This window comes from Diceros bicornis, chromosome 5 (assembly GCF_020826845.1).
Source record: "Diceros bicornis minor isolate mBicDic1 chromosome 5, mDicBic1.mat.cur, whole genome shotgun sequence".
NCBI classification, from domain to species: domain Eukaryota; kingdom Metazoa; phylum Chordata; class Mammalia; order Perissodactyla; family Rhinocerotidae; genus Diceros; species Diceros bicornis.
In genome coordinates this window covers 20,612,326-20,639,721 of record NC_080744.1, presented here as the reverse complement: position 1 = coordinate 20,639,721, position 27,396 = coordinate 20,612,326, and the positions used below count along the sequence as shown (strand labels likewise).

Genomic DNA, 27,396 nt, shown 5'->3' with positions numbered 1-27,396 from the left:
AAAATTCATATGGGGCAACAAAAGTCCCCGAGTAACTAAAGCAATCCTAAGAAAAAAGAACAAAGCAGGAGACATCACAATCCCTGACTTCAAAACATACTACAAAGCAATAGTAATCAAAACAGCATGGCGCTGGTACAAAAACAGACACATAGATCAATGGAACAGAATTGAAAGCCCAGAAATAAAACCACACATATACGGACAGCTAATTTTCGACAAACAGGCTAAGAACATACAATGGAGAAAGGAAAGTCTCTTCAATAAATGGTGTTGGGAAAACTGGACAGCCACATGCAAAAGAATGAAAGTGGACCATCTGCTATCGCCATTCACAAAAATTAACTCAAAATGGATCAAAGACCTGAAGGTGAGACCTGAAACTATAAAACTCATAGAAGAAAATATAGGCAACACACTATTTGACATTGGTCATAAAGGACTCTTTTCCGATGACATGCCTACCTAGACTAGGGAAACTAAAGAATAAATAAACAAGTGGGAATTTATCAGATTAAAGAGATTCTACAAGATAAACGAAACCAGAATCAAGATGAACAGACAATCCACCAGCTGGGAGAGAGTATTTGCAAAACATACATCTGACAAGGGGTTGATCTCCATAATATATAAAGAACTCAAACAACTGAACAACAAAAAAACAAATAACCTGGTCAAAAAATGGGCAGAGGAAATGAACAGACACTTCTCCAAAGAAGATATACAGATGGCCAATAGGCACATGAAAAGATGTTCAACATGACTAATCATCAGGGAAATGCAAATCAAAACAATACTAAGATATCACCTCACACCCATTAGAATGGCTATAATCACCAAGACAAAAAACAACAAATGTTGGAGAGGATGTGGAGAAACAGGAACCCTCATACACAGTTGGTGGAAATGCAAACTGGTGCAGCCTCTATGGAAAACGGTATAGAGATTCCTCAAAGAATTAAAAATAGAGATGCCCTATGATCCAGCTCTCCCACTACCGGGAATCTATCCAATGAACCTGAAATCAACAATCCAAAGAGGCTTATGCACCCATATGTTCATTGCAGCATTATTCACTATAGCCAAGAAGTGTAAGCAACCTAAGTGTCCTGCGACTGATGATTGGATCAAGAAAATGTGGTATATATATACAATGGAATACTACTGAACCATAAAAAAAAGACAAAATCGTCCCATTTGCAGCAACATGGATGGGCCTGGGAGGTATTATGTTAAGTGAAGTAAGCCAGAAAGAGAAAGACAAACACTGTATGATCTCATTCATATGTGGAATATAAACCAGCACATGGACAGAGATAACTGCATTGTGGTTACCAGGGGCAATGGGGGTGGGGGTGGGCACAAGGGGTAAAGGGAGACATATATATGGTGATGGATAAACAAAAATGTACAACCCAAAATTTCACAATGTTAAAAACTATTAAAACATCAATAAAAAAAAAGTGAACCACTTAAATTTTCCCTGTTAGCTCCCATGATAATGATAACTTCTATAACTACTTTTATACCACATTATAATACGTTATAACCATTGCAATGAGGCAAGAAAAATAAATAAAAGCATGAGGACTCAAAAGTAAGAAATAAAATATCCAATATTTTAAAAATGGCATGATTAGAGTTACATCAGTGAAAATGATAGAGTCAGAAATTCCAGAAATCCATGCCTCCACAAAAGCAATGAATAAACTGACAATAACTTTCAGAATGAACTCTTTTTGAATTCTGGCATCTAATCAAAAGTTTACAACAATCAAGAGAATACTTAACATAGAAAATAATAGAAAAGCTGAATTTTGATAAGAGAGCTCCATGGCATTTTAACATACCTTATTACCCTCTATCACTCCCCAGCTTGGGGGAACCTCAAAGATAGCAGCCTGCATTCCTGGTGAAGGTTGATGTTACGGAGGGAGTAACAGACCTTGTTCTCCAAAAATTGTGTTTTTGTGTTATGACCTTTCTGGTGGTTCCCTGATGGATCCCTGAAGAGTTTGCCTTTATTTCATCTGCCTTGGACCTTCCCCAGAACTGAGGTCACTTCCAGGACAGCTTTTATTGAAAGCCTATGAAGACAAATGAAATTAGCCACTGACACCTGGGACTAGGGATAACACTTGGGGCAAACAATAGCCAGAACAAAAAATTTGAGTAGAAAGAGGAAGGAGATATAAAGAACAATTGGGCTTCTAAAATATCCCACATATTATATAGAATTTAGAGTTTTACCAGGGCTGGACACATGCTTGGAATAAACCTGAGAAGACCTTATGTTTACACCTTGTCCTGAAGGCACCACACAAGCAAGAAGTGAAGGCTGTAAAGACACTCAGAGCTGTAAACTGAGTGTCTCAACACACAGCCAATCTTCAAAGACTGGAAGAGTTTTGTTTTTGTTTGCCTGTTTGTTTTGGTTCCAGATATTTAAGGAAATCTTTTTTAAATTACTAGGTGATCACCAAGCTGATGGAACAGAAATTTCAGTGGCCACATATGATGAAAATACAGACTTTACAAAAGTAACTCAGAAATATCACTAAACAAACAACAACCACAACAAGCAATAACAACAGATTCTGGGGAGATGGGAAATGTAATTTCTAGAGTTACTACTTTATAATATTCAAAATGCCCAGTTTTCAAAACAACAACAAAAGCAGTATGAGGCATACAAAGAAACAGGAAAATATGGCCCATTTACAAGAAAAAAGAAATTAACAAAAAATTGTCCCTGAGGAAGACAGATATTGATCTTACTGGAAAAATACTTTAAATCAACTGTTTTAAATATGCTCAAATGGCTAAAAGAAATCATGGTAAAGGAACTAAATGAAACCAGGAGAATGATATTTCACCAGATAGAGAGTAATAATAAAAAGATAGAAATTATATAAAAGGAACTAAATAGAATTTCTAGAGTTATAATACAATAACCAAGATAAAAAATTCATTAGAGGAGTTCAGCATCAAATTTGAGCAGGAAGAAGAAAGAACCAGCTAACTTGAAGATAGGTTAATTGAGAGTATCCAATTCAAAGAGCAGAAAGAAAAATGAATGAAGAAATAAAGCCTAAGGAACCTGTGGGATACTATCAAGTGTTTCAACATATGCATAATGGGAGTCCCAGAGGAAAGGAGAGAGAAAAAGGGGCATAAATAATATTTGAAAAATTAGTGAATGACATATTTAGAGTCCTGACAAAGAAAAACTCTGGAACAATGATTCTATATCTGGCAAAACTGTCCTCCAAAAATGAAAAGAAAACTAAAACTTTCTTAGCTAAACAGGAATAGAGGGACCTCACTTCTAGTAGACCTTCCCTATGAGAAATGCCAAAGAGAATCCTTTGGGCTGAGATGAAAGGACAACAGAGAGTAATTTGAAGTCATATGAAGAAATAAAGAATACCAGAAAAGATAACTCCATAAGTAAATATAAAAGCCAGCATTAATGTGTCTTTGGTTTATAATTCCTCTTTTCTACCTATGTGATTTAAAAGACGAGTGCATAAAACAATAACTATAGATCTATTTCAAAGGCCTCACAATTTATGAAGGTGTAATTTGTGACAATAAAAACATAATTGGGGTGTATGAAGCTGTATATGAGCAAATTTATGTATACTGTTGAAACTAAGTTGGTATTAATTCAAACAAGATTACTATAATTTAAGATAATTATAATCCCCCGAGTAACCACTAGGAAAATAACTAAAGATTACATTCCCCTCTAAGAAATTAGAGGGGAATCAAAATGGTGTGCACAAAAAATCAATTAAACGAAAAGAAAACATTAATAGAGAAATTGAGTAAAAAGAAAAAGATGTAAGACATATAGAAAACAAATAAAATGGCAGAAGTGCTTCCTTATCAATAATCACATTAAATGTAAGGTGATTAAACTTTCTACATAAAAGGCAGGAATTGACAGAATAGAAAGAAAATTAAAAAAACCAAGTATTATCCAACTATTACTATCTAGAAGACATTCGCTTTAGATTGAAACACAAATACATTTAAAGTGAAGTATGAAAAAAGATATCCCATGCAAATATACAGAATATTTGTATATTTATAACAAAAATTTTTACAAGAGACAAAAGACAGTATATGTTGATAACAGGATTAATTCATTTAGAACACATAACATTATAAAAATATACATATCTAACAATACAATCTCCAAATATATGAAGCAAAAACTGACAGAATTGAAGGGATGGATTGATTTTTTTTTACAATAATAGTTGGAGACTTCAATACTCCGCTTTCAATAATGGACAGAACAACTAGACAGAACAGCAAATAGAAAATAGAATACTTGAACAACACTATAAGCCAAATAAACCTAACACATATGTAGAACACTCTCCCAAACAGTAGCAGATTACATATTCTTCACAAGTACCCATGAAACATTGTCAAGATAGATCTTATATTAGGTCACAAAACAAGTCTCAATAAATTTTTAAAAGATTGAAATCATACAAAATTTTTTTTCCAACCACAATGGAATGAAACTAGAAATCAATAGCAGAGGGAAACCTGAAAAATTTATAAATATGTGGAAAATAATAAATTTAAAAACCACTCTTAAGCAACCAATGGGTCAATGAAGCAATCACAATGGATGTTAGATGAGATGAATGAAAACAAAAACACAACATACCAAAACTATGAGATCCAGTGAAAGCATTACTTAGAGGGAAATTTATAGCTGTAAATGCCTACATTAACAAATGAAGGAAGATATCAAATCAGTAGCCTAACTTTCTAACCAAAGGAAATAGAAACAGAAGAGCAAACTAAACCCAATGCAAGCAGAAGAAATTAATAGATGGAGATCAATGAAATAGAGAATACAAAAGTAATTGAATCAACAAAACCAAAAGTTGGTTCTTTGAAAAGATCAACAAAATTGACAATTCTTAGGTGATCTGACCAAGAACAAAACAGATAAAACTCAAAATACAATAATCAGAAATAAAACTGGAGACATTACCAATAGGCTTACCTAGATTTAGAGAAAAGGATTTGTAGAGAGTACTATGAACAATTTTATATCAATAAATTAGATAACCTACGTGAAACAGACATTCCTAGAAGCACAACAAATACTGAAACTGACACAGGAAAAAATAGAAAGTTTGGATAAATGTAGAATAAGGAAAGAGATTGAATAAATAATCAAAAACCTCCCAACCAAGAAAAGCCCAAATTGAGATGGCTTCACTGGTGAATTCTACAAAGCATTTAAATAATTAACAACAATCCTCTCAAAATCTTGTAAAAAATAGAAGAAGAGATAATATTTGCTAACTCATTAATGTGATAATGAAGCTATTACTAAAGGCATTACAAGAAAAGAAAACTACAGACCAGTATTTCTTATGAATATAGATGCAAAAATTCTTAAAATATACTAGCAAACCAAATCCAGCAGTAAATTAAAAGGATTATATACTATGACCAAGTGGAACTTATTCCAGAAATGCAAGGGTAGTTCATAATGTGAAAAATAATCAACATAGGATGAAGGAATGAAAAAATGCAGGATCATCTCGACTGATGTAGAAAAAGCATTTCACAAAATCTAACACACTTTCATGATAAAAAACAAAAACAGTAAAACACTCAAAAAACTAGGAATAAAAGATAATTCCTCAACATGACAAATAGTTTTTATGAAAAATCCACAGCTACTCAATGATGAAAGACTGAAAACTTTCCCTCTAAGATCAGGAAGAAGACAGGGATGCCCACTTTCACATCTGCTATACAACATTGTACTGAAATTTCTATCCAGAGCAATCAGGCTAGAAAAAGAAATAAAGGCATCCAAACTGGAAAAGAAGATGTAAGACAATCTCTATTCTCAGATAACATGATCTTATACATATAAAATCCAAAAAGAACCCTCAAAAAACTACTAGAATTAATAAGCGAATTCAACAAAGTTGCTGGATACAAGATCAACACACATAAATCAGTTGTATTTCTATACCCTAGCTCATTACAATCTGAAAAGAAAGTTTAAAAGCAATTCCTTTCATAATAGCATCAAAAAGAATAAAATTCTTAGCAACAGATTTAACCTAGGAGGTATAAGGCTTGTACACTGAAAACTATAAAACATTGCTGAAAGAAATTAAAGATCTAAATAAATGGCAAGATCCTGCTGTATTCATGGATCAGAAGACCTAAATATTGTTAAGGTGACATACTTCCTCAAAGCAATCTACAGATTCAATTCAATGCCTAGAAAAATTCTAATAGACTGTTTCAGAAATAGAAAACCTCATTCTAAAATTCATACAGAACTTAGAGTGATAGATATATTCATTATTATGTTTGTGGTGATGGTACATATATGTGAAAACTTAAGCATATACAATTTATTTTACCTCAATTAAATCTCAGTGAAGCTGTTAAAAGTCAACATATTATTTCTTTCTTTGTGTTCTAAAATGTAGGGAAAACATGATAGAGCACTGACTTGAGAGTCAAGACACCATTATTATACAAGACTCCTCTGATTTCTTGTAATGCAGTGTTCCTGTAACTTTATCATTCTTTTAAGTGTGTTTTCAAATTTTCAAGGGAAATGCACTACTCAAATAATTTATGCTTGAATTTGTTGACTTTTTTTAAAATTTTAAATCTTTCAGTAATATATTCTGAATGTTACACTATAATCAATAATTGATATTCAACTAAAGTCTTCAGTCCTTTCCCCTATCAGAGACACTTTGATTCATTTATATTAGGCGTTATTCTCTCCATTAGCCTTTAGTGGATATGCTAATGAGGGTTGAAATGATCAAAAATTAGGAAAGAGAGAAATAGAGTAGAAACGGAGGGATCTGAACAGTTCCCGTAGTGGATATACTATTCGTGAATAATCAACGATTAACTATATAATCAGAGCCATTGTAATACTAGCATAGCTCGCTACTTCTACCCGGGATAAAACAAGAGAGCTTTTTGAAATCTCGTTTGCCAGGATAAAACTAGTGTTACTTAGTGTCATTTTTTCTTTATTTTTACATAAATAAAGAATCGTTAAACCTAATCTAAGACTGATATTATATATGGTATTTTGGGATCTCTGCAGAATATAATGTTGTTTTTTGCGGTTTTATAGCATCTATGTAATTTACTGCTGCAAGACTCAGCAGTTATCAGAATGAGGTATAAATGGTAATGATGGTGATTAACTCCCCTGCTTATATACACTGAGGTTTTAGTATCATGCTAGGATGCTTTTCATAATATTCTTGACTATTAGGAACACACGTTAATTGAACTTCACATCCACTTTGGACTAAATGCGTTAGTAGATCATTAGCTCATTAAAAAAAAAAGAAAAAGAAAGACAAAAAGTAGAACCCTTATTTTGGAATCATATAAGAAGTTTACAATTACTTTAAAGTCAGAAGAAAGGTTTCCACATGCCATGTCACATTTCAATGCTTTTCTTGATATAGTATGCGTATTTCTTTCTATCTATCTACCTACCTACCTACCTACCTATCTAATCTTTTTCCCAAGACAAAAGACATCTCATTGTCATAACTTTGCCATATAATATAGACAGAATACATTGTTTTAGGAAAGACCATTTATTAAATAAAATAATCTATTTCTTTTCACCTTTGTAATTTTATAGGCTGACCTTCCTTTCCCTTAGCTTTTCCAGTCATGAACCCTCTGATTTTTGCACAACTCTGTCCAAACATTAAGCCATTACTATTTTCCGTTTTAAAAGGGAAGAAAATGGCTCACACAAATTACAAGGTGCAAATTGTATAGTGTATTGGGGAAAATAAAAAACATAATGTGCTTTTTTGAATTAATGGTTTCTTTGGCAAAACCATAAAATGCTAGAAGAAATTGTTTTAATTTTTTTAAAATTAATCATATTTACCTCAATATCTTAGAATTTTGGGTCACAAATTTTGACTCTGCTTACTACCTACCTAATTCTAATCCCCCCAAACCATTTCCTCCCTTCTAAAAGAAAACCGATTTGTTTGGATATCCCTTTTCCTCCTGTAACTTGTGCCTCAGGGGAAAGTGTCACAACCCCCTGCTCTAAGGGTAGGTCCTGACTGGGCTAAGCTAATCTTGATGGTCCCTTTCCTCTTGCTAGTGATTGGTTTAGCTGTAGGCATGTAGTATCACTCCAGCTAATGAGACATGACTAGCACTCTGCTCCAAAGAGAAGTATACACACAAGAAAACTATTTCTCTGATTTTTTTTTTCATTTCTCTAAGTGACACATAGATTTGCTAAACTTGTCTAGTCTGAGGAAACACCTAGGATTCTAAAGGTGAACATAACCTGGAGTCTTCAGGACGTATTTGAGCACTGAGTTAATGAAGTCTAGATTCTTCCTATGCCTGATCTTCTTGTCATATGAGGTAATAAATTTCTTTACTGTTAAAAGTCACTCTGGATTCTTAATCATTATTGTTCTTTGCAACAGAATATATTTAGGCACCTACTAAATATTTCATTTATTTTTATAATAATAGTTAGTCTAGGCTATTCTTAGAATTACTTTTGCTGAGAAAAAAATCACTTTTATGGGTGAAGGAAAGTATGAATCTACATTACAAATACTTCTGTAAATGTATCTATATTCTTTGAATAGATTTTCAAACAACATTTATGGAACATCCATTTATTGGTAATAAAGTAATTAAAATAGACACAGGTTTAATCTAAATGGCAACTAAGTTGTATATGGAGAGGCAAACAGAAAAAGAAAACAATGAAAAGCAAATTTATCATAGTTGTGACAGTTGCTATGAAGAAACAGTCTAGTATGTTTTGAAACCACATAACCAAAAGCAGGTGGAGTGAAAAGGAGATTGAGTTAGGCTAGATATGATAATTGAGTAAACATCTTCCAGATGGTAAATAAGTGGGATGTGACTGGATCATTTCAGATAGAGGGAATAGGATTCATGAAGGCCTTGCGATCCAAAGGAACATGGCATACTCAAGAAATTACAAGCAAGGTTACCAGATTTTAGATTGGTGGCAATCTGGCCACATGAGTGATGGGGGAATCACATCCTGTGCCTTCAAAAGCAGCAGAGTCTTACCAGAATCGGCATCCAAGTGGCTCCAATCACACTCCACATTGAGAAGTGAAAAAATTTAATATATTTTTTAGCAAAACTATCCTATGAAAGCCTATATGGTCTAAAGCATTTAAGGCAGAAGTGGTTTGATTATACCTGACCAAAGGTAGTGTATGTTTGTCTGTAAAACTACTGCTGAGGGGAGAAAACTGAAACAAGGATGAATCAGGGTGGATCTGGCAACTGAATGGACTGCTGCTCCCATAAACACACTCTTCGTGCCAGGTATGTTTTCTTTTTCTTGATAGAACATTGCTTAATTTCTTAGGAATTACATATAGTGTGTGAGAAAGCCAGGTATTTTCAAAATTAAAGGATTTTTAAAATATATCCAATATTGAAAATACCAAATTTATCTTTTTACTTGCTAGAACAACTTCGTCATTTTATTAGAAATGAACTTTGATTAAAGTGTTGAATGCCTTAATGAAAATTAGTTTAAAAAGTCATTCAGTTGAAATAAATATTGTCTTTTGACTGGGCTGTTTGCTCTTTCAGCTAAAATGTGGTAAACACAGGTAGTCCATATATGAGCAGTTATAAATTTGTCTTAAATTCAAAAAATATAGAAGGTAAACATATGTAAACGTCAGCAGATGGTTTGGGGAAGGTAGCTTCAGTATCAGGAACTACAATGGATAATTTGATGTTTTAGTATTGACTAATTCCTGCTTGATTTCCAAGAAACCTACCCTTAATCAAGATAAAACAAGAAAATGTGTGAAGTCCATTGAGTGGACAGGTATTTTGAAATGAATTCTTTGGTTCTTACATCAGGAAATGAAGCTTGGAGAAAATATTTGTATATTGCCTCTCACACTGCATAGTTAGGGGCATCGTTTATCAGATGTACAGTGGGAGTTCAAACACAAGGTACACAGTTGGGTGGGATCGTTTTTAAGTCCTATTAACCAAAATAATCAGGTTTGAGAATAGGAAAGTGGTGGTAATGAGTAGTCCAGGTGAATTATGGGCATTTTTTTTAACACCATTAGAAGTTATCGATTCAAAATTGTGAATTTGAAGACGCTGTGTTTCTTACAATTAGGAACCCAGTTGGAACGGTGACTGTGACACTATTTAAAAGGTATCTGCTATGAAACATGGTATCTCAAGAATCAGTGAGAATGATAAAATATGTTTTCTGTGCCCTGGCAGTGAGAATGAAGTCCTGGAATCTCTACACTAAGCTTTTCAGAGTCACATCTGAGTAGTCTTCAAAAAACACCTTTTTGTTTGATTTAAAAAAAAAATTGTTTCCTCATTCACTGACACCTGAAATATCAAGACAATATCTGGGAAATTTTCCATTTTGTTAAATCAGTTAAGAATTATAAGACTCTAATATATCTCTTCAAAGGACATTATTAAAGGGCAGCGAAAATGGGATTTTTTATTTGGGTTCCTATTACCTTATCTTTGAAAATCAGTTTAAGCAATATGAAAAAGTTGCCAGATCCTTTTTTCAGAAGGAGTTGAAGGTTATGGGAGAACATGAACTGATAAGAGGAGGTAATATAACTTTAAATTAATCAATTTTTAAATGAAAGTAGAAATTTATTTTACAATATCCAATAGATAAAAGAGATCAAATTTATTCTTCAACTATGACTAGTAAATCAAACTCTGATGGAAAAATAGAATGTATTCTTCTCTAAAATGATCATTTGACATGAAAAAAAAGTGGCTTGTCTGAAGGCATTAGTTTATTCATAATTATGTCTGGAATGCAATCGCTTGGGAAGCTTGCAGTGATATCAAAGCAATGATATTTTATATATTGTGACAGACTGAACAACCAGCAGGATGCTGAGCAAAACAATGTCGAACCAGTTTTGCTGCTGAACCAATGCAAAATCTGTGAAAATAATTCTTTCTTTAAATGACCAACTCTCAGCCCGAATGTTTGTTTCCTCTTTAAAGTGAAGAGACATTTTACATCTTGTTCTTACCTTATCTGATGTAATGAGAGTAGAAGATGCTCAGTGAAATGCATCATTGTTTGAAGAGTTTAAAATTTATGGAAGAAAATGTAACAAATAGTTGTGATTCCTGTATGAAATGCATTTGTGCAACTATCCAAGTGGAGAACTAGATATTTCTATGTACTAGTTAGAGCGTTTGAAGTTGGGGTTTTAATTTTTAAATTTTAGTTATTTCATCAGAGACAAGTAGAATCACCCCAAACCTCAGGCTCTGTGAATGTGTATATACAGGGATATGTATAAATTTAAATTCTGTTTCTAAAAATATTCTGGAATCCTTTAAATCACTTATGTCTGTGTTCTAAACAGTTCAAAGATTTCAGATATTAACCAATAATAACAAAGCTGGTAAATTTTTGAAATAAATTCAGCAAAGGAATAACCTTTAAAATAACCTAATACCGGGGCCGGCTGGTGGCGCAAGTGGTTAAGTGTGCGCGCTCAGCTGCGGCAGCCCGGGGTTCGCCAGTTTGGATCCCGCGCACGCACCAACATACCGCTTGGCAAGCCATGCTGTGCGATGTCCCATATAAAGTGGAGGAAGACGGGCATGGATGTAAGCCCAGGGCCAGTCTTCCTCAGCAAAAAAAGAGGAGGATTGGCAGATGTTAGCACAGGGTTGATCTTCCTCACAGAAAAAAAATAAATAAAAAATAAAATAACCTAGTATAAATGAAACAAGTCATTTCAAGTGAGAACTACCATAATGTTAACTCTATAAAGATGAGAACAAGAATTTACAACAGGAATGAGTTTAATATTACTTTTTAAAAATGTCTGAATATTTGTGTAATTTTAATTATTATGTTTAAAGAAGCATCAATATCTAAAAGGTTAACATCAATGCATCATTAACAAAAGGGCATGACAAAGAAAATCAAATGTTAATAAAAATTTTAAAAGTATTAACAGTGAAATCCAAGTTCCCTAAAATTATTTCATGATACAGGTTTATTTCATGAGTACCCATTAAAATAATTATGATGGGATTGTATTTCTTAAACTTTTATTTCATTTTTATGTTTTAATATAAGCCCCAAAGAGCTCTTTTCTTTAAAAATATTGTTTTATTTGATTAACATATATATGAAAAAGTCCATAAGGCTAAACTTTGATTGGGTTTTATATGTCCTATTTACTGCATATAAGCAATAGAAATGAGAACAAGAATGTGTATTAGAATTGTTTTTAAGTGTAGAACTCTCCAAATGTGTACAATATTTTAAAAAACTAACTCCTTTGGATGAGGAAAAAAAGTTGTAAACTAATAGTTTTTTCATTTCATTTATCTTAGCTTCTTTCTTTTATCAGCAAGTGGCCTTTGTTGTAGTGTTCTTGGCATCTTTTCTGTCTTGAGTAAACTTACACCATGTTCTGTCCTATTTAATTATTCTCTCTGGCTTAAAGCATAGTCAGCATTAAACCAGCTGTGCAACCTTGAATGGATACCTTTTCAATAATACATTGATTTTTTAAAAAGCACAAGGTGGCTATTAATTTTACTTGAAACCCTCCCTCCTGACTATTGCCTGTACACAGTTTTAGAAGCTGTATCCATTTGCTGCTAAGTAATATTCCTAGTACACTTATTATACCAATGGATTCTCTCCGAGTCTGACACTATGACAAGCCAGACAATCATTAATAGCCAGGAAAGATACCTTTTGAGGAGAAGGCATCCTTAGTATTATGACCATCTGGATCATAGAAAATCTTTCTAGTAGCACAAGAAATAGACCAATATATATAAGTATATAAGTAGTCCATATGTTAAGATGACCTACATGTGTTGATAATTTATTATCAACAGCAAAGTTAGATTGCTGGCAGAAAAGGCCTTAAGCATTCCAAAAAGAAGCACATTAATCATGAACATGTAGCATCTAGGTCTGAATCTTGGCCAGTGATGAAGCATAGGATTTACAGTAAATGAATTACATGGGTTTTGGCACGAATTCTAAATATCAGATTTCACCTTGGGTGACCCACGCAGCTTTATAGAATTATGAAGTTCTAAAAAATGATTGCATGCCACCATTCTATCCCAGAGAGGTTATCACAAAATCATTGATTATTAGTGCTGGAAAGAACCTTGGTGATTCAATCCAATTCTTTAATTAACCAATGAAAACACAAACAAACTAGGAGAGCTCAAATGAATTAACAAATATGCAAAGCCTATTTCTTTTTGTCATTTTTTTTTCTTATCATTACTACTGTTATTTTGAACTTTGGATAAAATTATATGTTGTCACATATACATGATATATTGTCACAGTTTAGATCTTTATTAGTTAGCATAAATAATAGTGCCTTCTATAATAACCCCCAAATCTCTGCTCTTTAACACAAAATGGGTATTTTTTTCCTTATAAAAAATCCAAATTAGGCGTTTCTGGTCACACGCCATATTCAGCCCGGTCGTTCAGGATCCAGGGTTTGTTTCACTTTCTAGATTCACTGTGGTGCCTTGTCCTTTGCTGGATCATCTGCAATAAGCAGCACATGGAGGAAGACAGAGTGTGGAGGATGATGCAGGAGAATTTTATGAACCAGGCCCGGAAATTGGGTACATCCATTGATCAGGTAGCCGTACCTGACTGCAAGAGTGGCAGAGTGGAAAATGTCATTTTGCCTTCTGCCTTGCGGTGTAATAGATGCTGTGGTGTGTCATTCAGATTCCCCTTCAGGACTGAGGGACTTATTTCTCCAGTTCCTTGGAGTACTGGTAGGGGATAACTTTCAGCTAAGTCCTTCTCTGGAAATTGCCCTCAGGTGAAAAGATCTGACACGGCTAAGTTCTTGCCCCATCCTCAGAGACAGCCCACTTCCATGACTGGTCAATGTGGGCTGTAAAGGCCTGGCCTACTTGCCACAAGGCAGGACAACTCTGAAGGGCCATCCCAGCTTCAGTGTTTCCTGTGGGATGGCTGAGGCCTTCACGGCAAATTCATAACAGTTTAACTCCTCGCTTAACAGAATCCTACTTTTTTCACTCGTGTGCACAGGTACACAAACCCATCTGTAAATCTGCATCTCAGAGTCTGTTTTTTGGGGTGCTCAATCTTAGACAGGAAGGTAGGAGGAAAGCAGTATCTGCATAGTCTGTCTGACTTTTAATTAGCAAATATCTGTTTTACCCTCCCTCCCTGCCCCCCCACATTTAGGACACAGTAACCCTAGGAGACAATCCAACATCCTATCTAGTTATTAAGTCCACCTTAAAATTTTCCTGGTGATATACTGTTCTCTTCAGCAGGTCCAGCCATATTCTTCTGGCCTAGCAACCAATGAACCAGAAAAGACAAGTTATCTGTCCCTAATACGTCAAATACACTATGGTGGAGAAGGTCCAGATAACATAAGAAAATATGGAAATTGAAAGATACAGCATTGCAGATGCATTTCAATGTTTGATATCCTGCTGAGCACGCCTTATGAAGACTCACACTTACAGTGGATGTTAGTAAGGAAAATTGATGATTAGAATCTGTTCTTGACTTCTGGGAGAAACATCCTATTCTCTCTATTCATTGTTCACCCAGGGCCTTGGCTCCACCATTGTAAGGCATTTCTTTTTTGATATCCTCTGTGATCATATCTTATGTGAACAAAGGAGAGTATGCCCCGATTGGGGTCTACATAAGCTTGCAGTTTACCTACTGTCAGGTTTTTTTTTTTTTTTTTTTTTTTTTGTGAGGAGATCAGTCCTGTGCTAACATCCGCCAATCCTCCTCTTTTTTTGCTGAGGAAGACGGCCCTGGGCTAACATCTGTGCCCATCTTTCTCCACTTTATATGGGACGCCGCCACAGCATGGCTTGCCAAGCAGTGCGTCCGTGTGCGCCCGGGATCCGAACCAGCGAACCCCGGGCCGCCGCAGCGGAGCGCGCGCACTTAACCGCTTGCGCCACCAGGCCGGCCCCTCAGGTTTTTTTTTTTAAAAACTTGAAAAGCCAGAGGCATTTTTAGACAAGATTCTTAGTTTCTTTTGGCTATATAATTCCCAGAAAACTTGCTAAGCTTCTGATCTGTTTGAGTCCAATCTGTCCCATGGGCTAATAAGCACACCCAAGTTCTTTCCCAGACAAAATTCCTAAATACAGTTTAGTGTTGAGTTTCCTAGCTCTTACACTCTCTATTTCTCTCTCTCAACTATTTATTTACCTATTTAATTTTCACGAAACCATTGTGTTTTTTTTTTTTTTTTATACTTACTTTATAGAGGAGAGTCTAGAACAGTTGCCTTTCCAATCCTTAAGTGCTTTTGATCTCTGGATATTCGCCAATTCTTTATAAACTTTGTAACATATCTTTCTAGAAACACTTTGCTAAAGGCAGCCAATGGTACCCAACACACATTTTTACTCTGCCTTTTCCCAATCACATTCTCTAGAGCAGTAGTCTCGTTATGTATATGACTTGCCTTCCAAGTTATGACAGATGGAAGTTTTGTCACAGCTCAACAAAATTTCTAGGTTTCAAGCCTGTGATATCTGTTTTCTTGTTGTCCATTCCCTGATTGTTAAACAAATGCCACACTGTTTAGTTTTTTAATGGCAGCACATCAATTACAGTTAAATTTTTTAAATTGTTTAGGGTAAATGGGTAAGTACTATAACAAATGCACCTCTGAATTTCAGTGATTTAACACAATATGTTCATTTCTCTCTCACATAAAGAACAATATGGATATTTCCAGCCTTTGCACAGCCTTGGACTTGGTCATCTAGGGGCTTAGACTCTTCATGTTTTGTCTTTGCTGTCCTCAGGGCCTCAGAAGCTTTGATGGATTATCTGCCTCTGGCTGGCAGTTAGGGGAAGAGAGGGCTTGGAAATTACTTAGAGGAGTTTTTTATGGGCCAGGCCTGGAAGTGGTGTACTTCAACTTCAAGGATAATCCTACAGCCAAAACTTGGTCATATAGCCACATCTAAGTGTAAGGGATGCTGGGAAATGTAGTCTGGTTTCCCCATCAGGGAGTAGAAACACATTTCATGAACAGAAAATATCTGCTACAGTCTTACTGTCTATGGATTATCAGGTACACATTACAAAGAACATAGTTAAAAAAACTGTATAACGAAGATCATCATGTAACATCGTTGTCATTGACAAATTTCTTGAGTATCCCGGGTTAATAATTTTATTTTTCATCTGTAATATTCTTATACTCTCAAAATAAGATACACAACATATTAAGCAAGTTATGTCATGTCAAAAAATTCTTCTGGGACAACTGTGTAACTTTATCAATTGGTTTCGGACAAGGGCAAGGAATGCACTCATATCCAAAGAAAAAGACTTTTGGAAAATAACTATTAACTCCTAGAGTGTATAGATATTCAAAACTAAATTTTATTTTGTTTCCATTCTCCTGAAATGTACCCTATAATTACATTTAATAGTCCCTAAGTAAATACCATGTAAACTGGAGTCTTCTTAAAAGGAGAGAAGCAATCACATATTCACACTGTAATGATGGGGTATTTACATGGCAATTACCAAGCCATTATATTGTCTTTCCTTTAATTTAGTCAACTCCATCTCCTAAATCTTGTTCAGGCAAAGTGGCTGAGCTAAATAACTTTTAACTACCAATGTGTATATTTCTTAAAGCAGTTGTCATTGGCATTTTTGGAGTTATTCTGATATTTGTTTTTCTTATTTTAATTATTTGGGAAAATAACATTTTAGACATCAAACATTTATGCAAATAATCTGTCAAACTGGATGTTTTAAAAATATTCCGATCATGATAATTATCCATATTCACTATGGAGAATTGAATATTAAATTACAGATAAAGAGTACAATAAAATTATTCCAAAATACAAACTTGTATGAAAGTAAAACCAAAGATTAAGTTACAAAATAATCCTTTTAGTTACTTGTCTGAGTGTCATGTTTCTTTTAAACTAAACTCTTAATTCAAATATAACATGTATACAACAGTGCACAATTTATAATTTTATAGCTTGAGGAATTCTCATAAATTGAACTTACCCATGTAGTAATTCCTCATATCATGAATAGAACATTACAAATGTTATAGAAACCCCTTTCATGCCCTATTCCAATCATTATTTTCCTAAAGTCACCTTCTATCCTGATTTCTATTGCTATAGTTTTATCTCTAGTAAAATTGTATAAAGTTGGAATTATACAAACTATAACATAATGGATCCTAGGTTGTGTTATCCAAATCTCCCTTCTAGACTAAGGCACTTATTCTCATGGCTGCCACGAATATTGGCTGCTGACAATTCACATATGTGTTCCTCTAGGGAACACATTGCCCTTGGAGGAAAGAAGCTACATCACCCAAGATTACGCACTGTCCATGGAGGCAATATACATCTAATACTATGTGGGGTATAATAACCAAGCACCTTTACCTCAATTTGGTACCAATCTAAAGGGCCATCTCAGCTCCACAGTTCCCAATGGAATCATCAGAGACTTCTGTTGCAACACATTGCAATTGAACATTTTCCTGTACTCAATTTAACTTCCCTCCATCTCTTCAAATATTGTTTCTGAGAACATCCTCCAAGAAACTTCTGTCTTGCAAATCTCCACCTCAGAGACTCTTCCAGAGAACAAATCTAAGACAGTTGTGTAATGAGAGTGTCTCTAGGAAGAAGTCTCTAAAATGAGTTTTTGGAGCCGGATTGCCTGCTAGCAGGCGGACAATGAAACGTTATTGAAAGTAGGTGGAATACTGATAACTCCTGGTATACATTAATGGTGTAATTGTCAAAATTCTCAGTGGTGAATGAGATAGGAGAGAATGCGCTAGTTATGCAATGCCTGGAGTGTTAGAGAAGCATGGGAGAAGGAATTAAAGTACTATGGACATGAACTGCTATTGCTGGGTGATCTCAAGGCATCGAAGAAAGACAAAGTCTGAGTTTCATTAGTCACCTATTAGGATAAGTTTGAAAGCCAGAGGTCCTCTTTGGGGGCTTGGAGACTCTCACCTCTTGCAGTTGGATGCAGAAAGAGCTGAGGTTGAGACCTAAGGCTTAATTACATAGGGAAGCAGAACTCCAGATAGGGTGAATTCTCAAACAAAGCAGATCTCCTATTCCAAGATTAGGGCCTCTTATTGGGAAGAACAGGGACCATGAAATTTGGCATGAAAACATTTGGGTCAATTTATTTGAGAGGTTTGAAATTCTAAATCCCTATTATTCTTTGGGTCTTACCACATTTAATGTCATATTAGCTTGACAAGATGTGGGGCACAAAGGGAAGGAGGAGTGAGGCTTAAAAAACATGAGCAAACGTTGAAAAACGGAGTCAGGATCTTCATTACAGATACTGAACTTATTCATTATTATTTGTTATTTTTAATGTCTGTGTTAAATATGATGAATATGTGGGTCATCTGTGCATCATTAGTTGATTTTATAGTCCAAGACTCACTTGCAATCTTTGTATAATTTGATCAATGTTGGTTTTGCCCAGTTAAACAGTGTAGCCTTCAAGGGTTTCTGACTGACCCTATTGTATTTTCAAGGATTGCTTTCTGAACCCCTATTTTTGTCAGTTCGGAATAGTAAAACTGCTGAAAATCCCATGGTTTTAATTTTATTTATATTTACCTTTTGGTTTCTTACCCCTCTGGTTGGTCTTCGTATAATTAGAATTTGGAAAATACCTTCTGGAAAAGCACGAAAATAAAAGACTCATGTTTCTGTGCCTCTCTTCTCTTTGGAATCTTGGCCGCATAGGTACCAAATGCTTTTAAAGCCCAGAATGCGAATTATTGCCTTCTAAGTCCTGTAAGTCTGCAAAAAAACGTTCTGGTTCATCTTTTCGCCAGCTGTAGCCTTCTGCTTAGATTTGCCAAAAACAGGCCACTGTCCTTGAGGCAAAATTGACTTACTTTTGTTTGATTTTCTTTTTTCTGAGATCTTAGCACTTTAAATCTTTGCTGTCTCAGCACATCTCCAAGTCTTTTATATATCTAGCTATATATCTATGCATATTCAAATATCAATCTGATTATTTCAGTGGGATGGTTAGACTTCTGCAAGTTGTTCCATTTTAGCAAAGAAAGTCTCTCATTGACATTTTGAGATTAAAATTTTACATTTTGTTTTTAAGCCTAGATACAGAGAGAAATATTAAGTGTCTAAAAAATAAATGAGTGAATTCAAATGCAATTTATATAAAATGCTATGGTAAGTCTGGGCAATTGTAAATTTCGTTAAGTCATTACCATCGTTTCCCTATTTTGATATTTGATAGTGTAGTTCTACCCATTTTGTAAATAAATTTATTTTTCATAAAAAACTAAGTAATTTTTTAAAAATATAATGATTTTATTACTTGAGTTCAGCTCCACTCTTTTTTAATCCAAGACTTTGTATTTTAGCATTATCTCCAATTAGATAGATTTCAAATTTAGGGTGTTTTTATACTATACTTTATCATCCTGAAAGTTAGTGAATGCATTAATCTAATTTTAAAAATGAGTTGTCAACTCTACAACTCATTTTTTAGTTACCATTTAGCAAAACATTTTGCAAGTAGAATCTTCTCATATCTAAACTTGAAATATATTTTATATTTACAAACTCCAATATATTGCATATTTTCTACTTATGGAGTCACATAATCCACTTTTTAAAAAACTTTCAATTCATGTAAGATTTTTTGTGTATTCCTTTAGAAAATGGTTGATCTTGGTCAGTATCAGTTATAAATTATCTGCAGCAGAAAACTAAATGTTTTACTGTGATTTTTTTTTTTACATTGAAAATCAGTACCGCAATATAACGCTGACTCTTGGGATGTAGGAACATTATGTGTGCTTTATGGGTCTTCTGTTTCCAGATAAAAATGTGCCTAAAATTGTCTGATATGTTTTAGACTTCATAGCTTTTTTGATGTATTTTAGATACTAAGGGAACATTGATATATTTATTGTCTTAAGATTTAAAATTTTTACTACGGTAAATTTTGTAGAATTATAGGACATATACGTTAAAGTTTAGAAAACCTCAGGGAGAGCAGTGAATGAGATTCTAAGGACCTAGTAGGATGTATTTTGTTTTTATTTTTTTAATATTTTCTCTTCAATTATTTTTATTTATGTAATTATTATCATTGTTTTATTTATTTTTTTTGCTATTGAAATTGAGGCATAGGTGTTTTATTCCTGTTGTTACACCTAGAAAATTAAGCTTTGCTTTTAGGCCTTGAAAATAAGTGGGAACAGAGTAAATTTAAAAGCTGCAGGGTACCATTAGAAATAAACAGAGGAATGTGAAATGTTGATTAAAGATCAAAGAATAGTAGCAGAATTAATTATCTGGAAGCTGTGAAATCACTTCTAAACTGCATAAAGCCAAGGCAAGGGAGTTGAAAACTTATTACTAATTAATTCTTGTAATACATTAATAGAACAGACAAGGCACATCTTAATATTTTAGTGCAAATTTGACTGTAGTATCCAAATTCATTTCTGAAAGGTATATGATTCAATTGATTAAACTTTAAAAAATTGGCTTCAGAACATGCACATTTGAGTGGAAGACAGATTGCAATGTATGTGTAAGTGCTACCGAGTTACTAGCTTTGGGTGTGAAAATTATTAGGGGGGTTAAAGAATATGAATGTAATAGCATAGTTGTAGTGAAGTGTGCCAATACCAATAACTCTGTAGGGAAAGTAAAGTAGTTCAAACCCAATCACTAATTACAGAGCAAATGATATAGAACAAAAAGCGAGGCATAGCTAAAGAGACTAAGATGATTCAATATGAAAAAGCAGATTTATGCATGAATTTATACACCGTGGTTTTCAAATAGAATACTAGCTTTCAGAGTAAGAAACTTCTAAACCTGGATTCCAGACTTAATGCCGACAACAACACTTTTTCCCCAAGACTATCAACTGTCTTAACGTCATGTTTATCCTTAAACTCTGACTACTCCAAGCATTGAATGAAACAAATAATCTGTTTTCACCTTTATTGTTTTAACATTGTTAGAGAAAAGTGCCCAAACTTGAAGATTGGAGCTACAAATCCATACTTTCCAGTCATACCTGGGATCTAAACACAGTCATACAGCTCTTTGTAGTGCCATAGACTCTGCAAAACCCATAGACACCATTTTTAAGTCTTTAGAAACACTGCTTCCCTCTTCTAAAAGTAACATTCATACCTCATATTTTAGAGATTAAAAATAATGTCAGAAAAAAATCCCATCCTCTTTACTTCCTAATCATATCTATTCCACTTTTTTGTTCTGTCATAGGGGTTATAATGTCTCTCATTTTTCAGAGCTCATGTCTCTTTTCTTTCCTTCTGCCTTCTACAAATTTTTGTCAGAAATCTTATACCTCTAACTGTCTTCATTATTCTTTCTCTCCTTTCTGTCTATTGCTCTCATTCCTTCTTTCTCTCTTTGATCCTTTGTTCTGTTTCAGCCTTTGTCCCAATTCTTGTGTATAAGCATTCTTTCGTAATGGAAACAACCAACCAACCAAGAAAAAGACTATCATAATCCATTTCCTTAGAAAATTATTTTTTCCTTCACCACATATCATCTTGAAATAATGTTTTGTGTTTATTTTCCCAACTTTCTCAAATTTCTCAGTCACACATTTCTTAAGACATTAATGTCTGGCTATTACTCAAACTATTTTACTCAGTCTTTTTAAAATTATGTTCAATATCAACTTATGACTGTTGGCTTATATAAAATAATACTTGTTGGCTTATAGGAAATATTTACCATATTTTCTCTCTCTGAAGTATTTGATAACGTTGTCTGTACCCTCAGTTTTACAATATGTTCTGCCTTGGCTTCTGCAGTTCATTTTTTCTGGAAGCAGCTGAGTGTCCCACTACATTTCTGACCCTTCTTGCCTTTGTCGGTCATCCTCCCCCATCAAACATTAAATGATGGACTTCCTAGCCATTTTCAGTTTGATTACTTTACATTCTTACTTAAACTCTTACCTGACGAATATTTTATAGCATATTATTAACTTTGATAGTTTTATTTATCATTTCTTAGCTGGGTCCTTTTTTTTTTTTTTTTTTTTTGGTGAGGAACATCGGCCCTAAGCTAACATCTGCCAATCCTCCTCTTTCTTTGCTGAGGAAGACTGGCCCTGGGCTAACATCCATGCCCATCTTCCTCCACTTTTATGGGATGCCGCCACAGCATAGCCTGACAAGTGGTGCTTCACTGCGCTGCCGGGATCCGAACCAGGGAACCCTGGGCTTCCGCAGCAGAACGAGTGCAATTAACCGCCAGGGCTGGCCCCTGAGCTAGGTACTTTTAAATTGATATCTCTTTCTCTAAACTGATAAATTTTAAATTCTATGCTGAATTTCAGAATTTAATTACTAAAAGTTCATAAAAATATTTTCAAATAGAATTGCCACTTAGAATTATTTTAACTCAAACTATTTTATTGAATTCATGACATACGTTCCCAAGATATTATACAGTATATGTAAATTCTCTTGTCAACAAATTCCATTACTGTTTATTCTCTCCTCCTTTTTTCTTTCTTATCATAACCCAACTTCCTTGACGTTTCTACAGTCATTTCATTAAATCTATTAATGAACTTACTCTTGAATACAGATTTTCCTCTCTACCACACTACCACTGTTTAAATCATTACTGAATAGCCTTCACTTGGACTATTCCAAGAGAATTATTGGGTCTGTCTACCAATAATCTCTCTTCAAACTGGCTTACCATGTACTGTATTGCCATATTTCTTCTAAAAAAAACACCCAAAACTAGAGACGTGTATACCAACCGGTTGTTACTGCCATCGAGTCCATTCCAACTCCTAGTGACCCTGTTTACAGCAGAGTGGAACCCAGCCCAGTCTTTTTGTGTGATCCTCTCACCTTCTGGTGCTATATCAGACAATGCTCTGCTGCTATTTATAGGGTTTTCATGGCCAGTTTTTTCAGAAGTGGATGACAGGGTCCTTCTTCCTAGTCTGTCTTAATCTGGAAGCTCTGCTGAAACCTATTTACCATGGGTGACCATGCTAGTATTTGAAATACCAGTGGCATAGCTTTCAGCATCATAGCAACATGCAGTTTTCATAGGATGGCAACCAACAGATGGATATCAACCAGGCTTAAACTTACACACTTATCTGTGCCGTAATAGATAACATCAAACTCTTGAGCTTAGTCCAAGAGGCTCTACATCATCTCTCTCTTAACTTATTCCCATGCTTCACATACTCTGCCTTCTTTGTACCTTGTTATTTCCCAAAATATATTAGTTTTTTCTTTCTTCTTTGTTAGATCGCTACCTCATAGAAATGAAGACGACAAAGATGACTGTCTACTTGAGACATTCTTTAGTTATATATGTCCTATAGTTCCATATTTTGAAAGTATTTTCCTTATTTCTAATTGCCTCCAGTTTGTTCCCCAATGTCTTGATCATATTATCCTTAGGCAAATTTTTCCTCTTGATAGACTTTGCTTATCTAAATATTATTAATAATAAAGACAGCACAGCATAAAAATGCATCCATTGACAGGTTAGTAGACAAGACAAATATAACATAAAAAAGGTAGATAAATGGTAAAAATAATATTCATGAAATTTTTATTTAACAAAAAAGTCAGATAAATCCTACTCCCTATCGTAAAATAGAGAATATGACTCTTAAGAAAATAAAAGCAATGCAAAGTATTTGATAACCCAGAAGAAAGAATATGATAATAAGAAGTAATAAATAAATTTTTACTTTCAGTGAAAGATACCTAAGGTTTAAATAAAGACATAAAATAGGTGAAATAAATTAGAGGCAATAAGAATTAGGAAGAATACACCTTGAAACTGAGTTAAAAAAAGAAATGTCAAGTTTTAAAAATCATACAATTTGCAGTAGAGAAAAAATAAAAATACACAAATAAATAGGACCCAAGAGATGGTGATGTATAAAGAAGTTAGGGCAAAAGTGTTACAATTTAGGTATAGCTGATGCACCTGAAAATTATTAACATTATAAAAGAGGAATGTTGTCATTAGATAAAAACCTGAACTCCAAATCAAATGGCATATTTGTCCAAGAGAAATTTATAAAGTGCTGTAAATATTAACTGATATCCTTGTATAGTCCTGAACTAATAGAGTAAAAAAATGTATCATATGGAAATTTGAGGGAATCTCTACTTTTAGTTGTCACCAAGATAAAGAAAAAGTCCTATGGGTATTCAGGCGAAAACAAGCTACAACAAAATAGGAAAAATTTGGTCTATCTCAATACACTACACTACAACATTCAACATAAGATGACTTAAGAGCAATGCGTTACAAATTTTAAGGGAAAGTGAACATGAACCAAGAATTCCTTTTTTGGGGGCCAGCCAAGTTCTCATTCAAATACAAAGAAGACAGAAAATCTCAAACATATAAAACACTTGGAGATGATAGCATCTAAGCATTCCTGAAAAAACATGAAAATGTTAAAATTCGGCTAACGGATGTAATAATTAAATAAATTAAAATAAATCAAGGATGATGAAATTATGGTATAAGAAGACTATCGGTAAGCAATGAATACATTTAAATATATAACAGAATTAAATATGATATGTCTTGTCAATGGGAAACTTGTAAAATAAAATATGACAAAATGAAATATTATACAGCTTTTAACACAATGAAATATGTTTTTTTCATACCAGTATGGAAAGATATCTAGGATGAATTGTTAAGCAAAATTTCCTCTGACTATAACCTATGAGTGTGGGTGTCTGAAATTCTTGTATATGTGAATGATCTCTATGGCATTTGTGTTAGATAAAGTGACAGTCTACTTACTGAAACATGTAGACCAGAAAGTGGATAAAGAACCAAATAAAATAGGGTTTATGAATTTCTATGTAACTGCTCAAAGACAGATGTTTCAGATCAACAGAAAGGGTCCTTCTCTACATAGTCATTCAGGGATGCAGGCTGGTGGAATCTTTGCGTCCTCAACGTGTGGTCTTCATGGTCAACACGAGCATTTCTACTCTACCCTGTTAGAGGAAAAATAGCACGGAGCAAACCAAATGGTTTTATGGTCTATGGCCTGTAAGTGGTCTACTACCCTTCCATTACCATTTCTGGATAGTAATCAGTCATGTGGCTACACACACCAGCAGCAGAGGCTGGGGAACGTATGCCTAAAAAGAAATGGAGAACACAGCAGAATGTGCCGGTTTCTTCCATAGCATTCGTGATAAGTAAATGAAGAAATATCTTGAGGATTAAAATATTGAGATATTGAAATCTGATCAGAATGTGTTTATCAGCTTTCCTTTTTATGATCAGAGGGGAAGAGAATGTCACGGCCAGAAGATACTTGAGGGATGCTGTTCTGGAGGATGTGACAGAACATATGGGAAGGAAAACTTGAATGAAGAGTTCAATTAAAAATTTACTGGGGCCAGGCCTGTGGCGTGGCGGTTAAGTGCCTGCACTCCGCTGCTGGCAGGCGGGTTAGGATCCTGGGCGTGCACTGATGCAGCACTTGTCAGGCCGTGCTGTGGCCAGCGTCCAATATAAAGTGGAGAAAGATTGGCACGGATGTTAGCTCAGGGCCAGTCTTTCTTAGCAAAAAGAGGAGGATTGGCATGGATGTTAGCTCAGGGCTGATCTTCCTCACAAAAAAAAGAAAAAAAGTACCCATTCTGGGTTTTGTTGATGCTGCTGCTGCTGCCAGAAACACACCAGGACACCAAGCCTTGCTCAACCCTACCATATTCTTCCACATCATCGTCAACAATGAGCCCTTGGACAGTGTCTCCCTTGAGCTATTTGAAGACAAAATTCCAAAGACAGCAGAAAACTTTTGTGTTCTGAGCACTGGGGAGAAAGGATTTGGTTATAAGTATTTCTGCTTTCACAGAATTATTCTGGGGTCTATGTGCCAGGGTGGTGACTTCCCATGCCATAATGGCACCTGGTAGCAAGTCCATCTATGGGGAAAAATTTGATGATGAGAACTTCCTCCTGAAACATACAGGTCCTGGAATCTTGTCCGCGGCAAATGTTGGACCCAACACAAACAGTTTCCAATTTTTCATCTGCATTGCCAAGGCTGAGTGGTTGAATGGTAAATGGGGTCTTGGGCATGGTGAAACAGTGCATAAATGCTGTAGAAACTATGGAGCGCTTTGGATCCAGGAATGGCAAGACCAGCAAGAAGATCACCATTGCCCCCGTGAGCAACTCGAATAAGTTTGACTTGTGTTTTATCACAATCTCCAGACTATTTCTTTGTAGCTGAGGAAAGCACCCTTCCATGTGCTGTCCATATCCTATCATCTTTGTACTTTTGCTGCAGTTTCTTGGTCTGTATTTTTCTTATCCCCCTCCAAGTCTAGCTAGATTGCGGAGTTAAGTTGATGATTGTTAAAGAAAAACTAAACAACAATTTTAAAATTTTCGCCTGTTCTGCAGTTTTATCCAAATCTAATCAAAGGATAAAAGCATCTTTCAAATACCTCAAACCATTTTATATACATAAATTAGTGAATGAGCTCAATCATTTTGCTATACGAGGAGGGGAGTTTCTTGACTCTTTGTATATTACAAACAAAAATTCTGAAATAAAGACCCTGAAATTTATCCAAATCTGTGTTGATATTCAAATGATAAAAGTCTCTTTTTATTTACACTTGATTTTCTTGTGGGTGAGTTTTTCAAATGCTGTGTTCAAATATCAGGTTTGATCCCTCGGTAAACCGGGAAATTACCTTGTAGGGAAATGATTCTTTCTCTTCAGCTGTCCTTATGGTAGTATACTGTCATTGCAGGCAGTATACCTGATGCTAAAAATCCCTATTCCCTTACTCTTTTCTTTGTCAATTATTTCACATACCTGGGAAGGTAACATTATTGAATAAAATAACTGAGCCCTATCTGTTTAAATAAAAGAAAGCTTTTCTGAAAAATATGGTTTAAGGTACAACACCATCTCGAGATTTAACAAAAACATTAATGCATTTTACATTTTATCATGTTTTATTACTGCCTAGCACCTTATTTACAATAAAAAATGAGTTGTAAAGATATCTATTAAGAGATTTCATGAGAAATGACTTCATTCTCACCATGAGACTAAATGTAGGCAGCAGCACAGTATTGTTCAGAATAAACGACTGATAGCATGATTATACCAGGAGGGATAACCTTCTCTGTGGTGCACAAAGATTCCCCGGCTCAGAAATCCAGCCA

General features: G+C 34.6%; 1 pseudogene; it reads left to right on the top strand.

Annotated features, from left to right (window-relative positions):
* The window catches only part of LOC131405269 (peptidyl-prolyl cis-trans isomerase A-like), a 98,874-nt pseudogene extending 72,428 nt beyond the window's left edge, over positions 1 to 26,446 (top strand).
* The last annotated feature ends 950 nt before the right edge of the window (positions 26,447 to 27,396 follow it).